Genomic DNA, 7,230 nt, shown 5'->3' with positions numbered 1-7,230 from the left:
ATACACACTAAAACAATGAAAAGAAAAAGTTAAAATAAAAAAAGAAAACAAACTGAAACAGAATGAAGCTTTAAAACACTCTTTTCTTCCTTTAAAAACTATTAACTTTCTTATTAAACAACATAGAAAGATACAACTTGATTTTCAGTCAGTTCTACTATTTAGACTACTATAACCACTCATCACTTTAGGAGAAGAGTCTCTCTAGTGTTTTTCATGAAGATGCTTGCTACAAGACAAAATAGTCCAGTGGCTCTTAAATGGTACACATCTGCTACCGCCCAGAGTTTTTGCAGACTGTGATGTCCTATTAGCAAGGCCTCTCTGTATCTAGGGTACTATTTACAAAGACTTCTTCTAGTCTAAAATAATCTTTGTCTCAAAAGCTGAGACCTCCTTTTAACCCAGGAGCAGAGGCTTTAAAGTTCTTAATTAAATCTCAATTACATCAGTGCTCAGTTTTGATTAGAATTAGCATTCGACCTAACAACACTAAGATGCTACAAAGAACAGTCTATTTTAGTATAGTTTACTCTAGAGAAGTTCGGCTATAAATGTCCACTTCTTCAATCTTATTCCAATATTATCAGTTCTTTCACTTCTAATCCATTGACCTCATGCCATATCTGTTTTATGTACTCTCAGTTTTCTTTCTTCTTTCTCTCAAGGAAGAGTTGTGCTTTAGAAACTCCATGTTGCTAGGGAAGGGTCATCCTGCAGTGGCCATGTGCTCTCTCTGCCCCAGGCTGCAAGGCTGTAGAGATGCAAAGCTGTTCGAACAGGAGAAACTGGTGGAAGTCCTCTCTTCTACCCCTCTGTGTCATCCAGGGTGGTCTGGCTTGGAGCTGCCACAAAGCTGTAAACATGTGGTATTGCTAATCTGTTCTTTTTTCCTCTTCCTGCCGCCAGCCAGGAGAAAAGGGCTCAACCCAGGCCGCTCCCAGGTGGGCCGCAGCTCTCGGAGGCCCGGCTGGGCCCGGCACAGCCACCCAGAGGGCAGTGGGGCCTGACTCAGGCTCCCCCCACTCTCCTTGCGGGCAGCAGCTTCCATGGGCCTGGCTGGGCCCAACCCAGCCGCTCAGAGGGGCAGCAGGGCCCAACCGGGCCCATTCACCGCCTACAATGTTACCCCATGGCTGATTCCGAAGCGAGAGTTCTGCTGAAGACTGGAGTTTTAAATGTCCTTTCCAAAGTCGCATTAGCATCCTTACTGGTCAAACTAGCTGCCAATATCTTGGCTAGCTTTCCCATAGGTCCCTGTCTTCCCCCGCCAAAGCTACTTCATGGTCCTGGCAGGGAAAAACATTTCACGTTTCTCTATAAACAGAAAACAAAACTGTGCCAACCTATGATAATAAGACAGGATTATTGTTCTACATTTTACTAGTTGTTGAAGTCAAAAATAAAGAGCAAGATTATAAAAGATCTATGAAAATCTGAAAATTAAGAAGAGCCTTAATTCTCAGTACACATGTCTAAGAGTCAGTCTGAAGTTCCCCTCATTTGCCTCACAATCGTTGCGAGGACCCTGATGACCCCACTGCAGTTCTGGCCTGCTCGAGGTGGATGTTTGCCAGTCATCTGCAGGTGCATTTTCCTGTGTCACCACACCACGGTACACGGGCTTTGAGCAGTGTAATGGCAGTTCTGTACCTCAAGTTTGCACCTGCTTCATGGTCCCTGCTTCATGATAATAGCCTATGAATTTCCCCACCTCTTGGCTAAGTGGATTTTCTGGGGTAACTTTGGTGGGGTTTGCTTCACAACCACCGTGACAGGCGGAGGTTGAAGCCCCCTCCCAAGGACTGAGATTGAGAGCCCTATATGAAGCCCCTCTCAAGGACTGAGACATGAGGCCACTACAACCCTAATCCGGGGGTGGGGGCTGACTTAACCAAAGCAAGATGTTTGCCTGCAGGCGTGAACGTTGGACCAAGAAGACAATGGCTCTCGCTTACTGCTGAGAACATGGACTACCTGTTCCCCCTCAATGGCTTCAATAGACTTCCCTGTTCCCCCCACGATTGAGGACTATAATAAAAACCCCTGAGTTAACCAGAGATTTTGAGAGACTCTCCCTGACGTGACAGGCGGACCCATCGACTGGACCACAAGGACTTCTTCTCCACATTTGGTAGCTATATACCCTCTTTCCTCTCTCTCTTTCTCTATCTCTTTCTCTCACTCTTAATCCCTCTATCACATTTGCTGTGGTCAATCAGTAAAAAGTGCTTTTGTTTTGATTAATACTGAAATCATCTCTGTTGTGTTTTGCACTCTGAGATCAGTAAATGGAGCATCACAACCCCCGCTTGTACAAGCAGACCGTGACAACACGTTGTTCCAAGAATATGATATGAGAATATTCTGACCTCCACTCTGAAGGAAAGGGAGAACCTGTGCATTCCCAGATGACCAAGATACAGACGGAGCAATGCCTGAAATTCCTGTTTCGGAAATATTTAATCAGTCAATTAAAGAGCAAAAAGGGCCACACCAACACCAGACACACTCTCTATAGAAAGATTGACCTCCGGATTTGTTTTTGTTTGTCTGTTTGTTTGTTTGTTTGTTGTGCAAGATCTAGATTAAAGCGTAGTAAAGGATATTATGTTAAAATACATATATAAACCCTTCAGAAGATCTGTCATGGATAGCACCACTCAAATACCGTAGAGAAAAAGCTAAAGCAATATTTATCCTCTGTGTAAGCAGCACTTTCACAGGAGACTCCCAGCTCTGTTCACCCTAGATATGGTTGATTCAAAAGCTCTTTCCCTCTAGAAGACACAGGGAATACAAATAAATAAATAGGGCTGCCTTGAAATAAGTGTTCAATTCCTTAGCTGCATCCCCCCCCCCCAATCAAAATATCCTCTTTGTATATTCTCAGGTGCATTCAGGTATGGTTTGACATTTGCAGGTGGTTTCAACTCTCAGTCCTTTTCTGCAGCATGACTGCACAAGCACTAGGACATACTGAAAAAATCATCAGTTTGGTAGCCTGGGCTTCCTTCTCTACCCTGATATTTTGAGGTTCAAGATGGCAATTACAGCAACTTTTCAATGTCATGGCAGGGGGCCAGTATTTGGCTGCCTGTTGGCAATGGCAGGAGGGGAACAGAAGGCCCCGTATGTCGCCTGGACCCATGCCACAGGGAAGTCTTTTGCCTCCCTAGGGCCTTGGTATGAAATATCACTGAGAGACTTCCTGGGCTGATTCAGCCCTCTGATTATTACCCAATGCTGACACTCCAGGCTGGCAGTGATGAGATCAAAAAGAGGAGTGTCAAGGTGATTAAGAGGGACTTTAGGGCACTGGGTCACATGGTTGATAAGACAGAGGCCCAAGTAGTATTCTGGTCGGTCCCTTTGCTGGCAGAGAAAAATTATGAAATAAATAGGAGGACTCACATCATTAACAAGTGGCTCAAGGGTTGGTGTCATCGACAAATTTTGGATTTTTTGATCATGGGGCAACTTTTACGGCACCTGCTCTGTTGGAACCAGATGGGATACATCTCTCTGTTAAGGGCAGAAGGTTCTTAGCTCATGAACTGGCAGACCTCATTGAGAGGGCTTTAAACTAGGTTTGAAGGGGGAAGGGGATGCATCTGGGCTGCCTGGAAGCAGGCCCAAGGGTGGTAAGCCTGAGCTAGGGGTGAAATCAGTAGCCCAGCTGAAGTGCCCGTATACCAACGTACGCAGTATGGGTAACAAACAGGAAGAGCTGGAGGCCATGGTGCAACAGCAGAGCTATGATGGAGTCACCATCACAGAGACGTGGTGGAATGACTCAGCTGGAGCACTGCACTCGATGGCTACAAGCTCTTCAGAAGAGACAGGAAAGGGAGAAGAGGTGGAGGGGTGGTGCTTTATATTAAAAAGGCTTTTGACACCATCAGTATTGAAACTAAAGAAGATGAAGTTGAATGACCATGGGTAAGAATTAAAGGTAAAGCCAACAAGGCTGACATCCTGCTGGGAGTCTGTTATCATCCACCCAACCAGGAAGAAGAGGTGGACAACTTATTCTATAAGCAGCTGGAGAATGTTTCAGGATCATCAGCCCTTGTTCTTGTAGGTGACTTCAACCTGCCAGACATCTGCTGGGAACTTAATACAGCAAAAAAGAGGCAGTCCAGGAAATTTTTAGAGTGCATGGAGGACAGCTTTTTGTCGCACTTGGTGGGTGAGCCCACCAGGGGAAGGACTATGTTAGATCTGTTGTTTGCAAATAGAGATGGGCTGGTGGGAGATGTGGTGGTTGGAGGCCGAGTGGGGCAGAGCGATCATGAAATAATAGACTTCTCAATATTTGGTGAAATCAGGAGGAACACCAATAAGACTCTTACACTGCACTTCCGCAGGGCAGACTTTGGCCTATTTAGGAGACTTATTCCAAGAGTTTCTTGGTGCATTGATCCTCTCATACAAGTGGGGGTGGTGATGGTTTGTTTACTTATCTCAGAGTGCAAAACACAACACAGAGGGGATTTCAGTATTAATCAAAACAAACGCACATTTTATTGATTGATCACAGCAAATGTGATCGAGGGATTAAGAGTGAGAGAAAGAGATAGGGAAAGAGAGAGAGGAAAGAGGGTATATAGCTACCAAATGTGGAGAAGAAGTCCTTGTGGTCCAGTCGATGGGTCCGCCTGTCACGTCAGGGAGAGCCTCTCAAATTTTCTGGTTTACTCAGGGGTTTTTATTATAGTCCTCAATCGTGGGGGGAACAGGGAAGTCTATTGAAGCCATTGAGGGGGAACAGGTAGTCCATGTTCTCAGCAGTAAGCGAGAGCCATTGTCTTCTTGGTCTAACGATCACGCCTGCAGACAAACATCTTGCTTCAGTTAAGTCAGCCCCCACCCCCTGAATTAGGGTTATAGGGGTCTCATGTCTCAGTCCGTGAGAGGGGCTTCATAATAGGGCTCTCAATCTCAGTCCTTGGGAGGGGAGCTTTGGTCTCTGTCTGTCACAGTGGCTGTGAAGCAGATGAGGGATTTTCCATGGGGGACCACCAAAGTTACCCCAGAAAGTTCCCTTGGCCAAGAGGTGGGGAAATTCATAGGCTATTGTTGTGAAGCAGGGACCATGAAGCAGGTGCAATCTTCAGGTACAGAACTGCCATTACACTGCTCAAAACCCGTGTACCGTGGCATGGTGACACAGGAAAATGCACCTGCAGACAATTGGCAAGCATCCACCTCGAGCAGACCAGAACTGCATTGGGGTCCTTGGGGTCCTTATGACGATCGTGAGGCAAATGAGGGGAACTTCAGACTGACTCTTACACTTGGGAAGCAGCCCTTAAAAACAAGAGTTCAGGAAAACTGGGTGTGCTTCAAAACAGAGGTTTTGAGGGCACAGGAACAGACTGTCCCTGTGTACCGAAAGATGAGTCAGTGAGGTAAATGTCCAGCCTTGGATGGCTAAGGTGGTTTTGGAGGAACTTAGGAATAAAAAGAGGATGTATCATCTTTGGAAAGAAGGTCAGGTCTCTCAGTAAGTATTTAAGGGGGCTGCTAGAGCATGTAGGAAAAAAATTAGGGAGGCCAAAGCTCAGTTTGAACTTAAAATGGTGACTTCTCTAAAGGATAATAAAAAATGTTTCTACAAATATATTAATGGTAAAAGGAAAGGTAAGGCCCACCTTTGTTCTCTATTGGATGAGGGAGGGAACTTAGTAACTGCAGATGTGGAGAAGGCAGAAATGCTTAATGCCTTCTTTGCCTCAGTTTTCAGTAGGAAGACAACTTGTCTTCAAGACAACTGTTCTCTTGGATTGGTTGATGGTGTCAGGGAACAGAATGGTCCCCCATTATCCAAGCGGAGGCAGTCAGAGAACTGCTGAGATGCTTGGATACTCATAAATCTAAGGGCCCAGATGGGATCCGTCCCAGGGTGATGAGGGAGCTGTCAGATGAGCTCACAAAGCCACTTTCCATCATTTACCATCAGTCTTGGATCACTGGCAAGGTTCCAGATGACTGGAAACTGGCCAATGTGACACCCATTCACAAAAAGGGTGGGAGGGAGGATCCTAGTAATTATAGACCAGTCAGCCTGACCTCAGTACCTGGCAAGATAATGGAACAGTTTATACTGAGGGTCATCACACAGAATTTACAGGATGGCCAAGGTCTCAGGCCCAACCAGCACAGGTTTAGGAGAGGTAAGTCCTGTTTGACCAACCTGATCTCCCTTTATGACCAGGTGACCCACCTGGTGGATGACACTAAGCTGGGAGCGTGTGTTGATCTGTTGGAAGGTAGGAGGGCTCTTCAGAGAGATCTGGAATGGTTGGATGGATGGGCAGAGTCTAACAAGATGAAGTTTAATAAGTCCAAGTGCCGAGTCCTGCACTGTGGTCATAACAATCCCCTGCAGCACTGTCGGCTGGGGACACTATGGCTGGACAGTGCCCAGGAGGAAAGGGACCTGGAGGTACTGGTCAGCAGCCGGCTGAACATGAGCCAGCAGTGTGCCCTGGCCAATGGCACCTGACCTGGATCAGGAATGGTGTGGCCAGCAGGAGCAGGTCATACTTCCCCGGTACTCTGCACTGGTCAGGGCACACCTTGGGTATTGTGTCCAGTTCTGGCCCCTCAGTTTAGGATGGACATTGAGACCCTTGAGTACATTCAGAGGAAGGGAACAAGGCTGGTGAAGGACTTGGAATGTAAGTTGTATGAAGAATGACTGAGGGAACTGGGGTTGTTTAGCCTGGAGAAAAGGAGACTCAGGGGTGACCTTATCACTCTCTACAACTTCCTGAAGGGTGGTTGTAGACAGCTGGGGGTTGGTCTCTTTCTCCAGAAACTGACAGAACGAGAGGACACAGTCTCAGGCTGTGTCAAGGGAAATATAGGTTGGGTATTAGGAAAACGTTTTTCATGGAAAGAGTGATAAAGTCCTGGAATAGTCTGCTCAGGGAGGTGGTGGAGTCACCATCCCTGGATGTGTTTAAAAAACTACTGGATGCAGCACTCAATGCCATGATGTAGTTGAGGTGTTAGGGCATGGGTTGGACTCAATGATATTGAAGGTCTCTTCCAACCTAGACTTTTTGTGATTCTGTGATTCTGTAAATGTTGGATGCAGCTTTCAGCTTGTGAGAGTACTCTAGTTTTGTCATGCTTAATTTGTAATAACAGCTCTGCAGTGCTCTTCATTATCTACACAGTTAATGACATCTGGTTAGCATTCGGCACCTCATTTCATTC

Source organism: Hirundo rustica, chromosome 11 (assembly GCF_015227805.2).
Source record: "Hirundo rustica isolate bHirRus1 chromosome 11, bHirRus1.pri.v3, whole genome shotgun sequence".
Taxonomy (NCBI): domain Eukaryota; kingdom Metazoa; phylum Chordata; class Aves; order Passeriformes; family Hirundinidae; genus Hirundo; species Hirundo rustica.
This window is presented reverse-complemented; position numbering follows the sequence as displayed.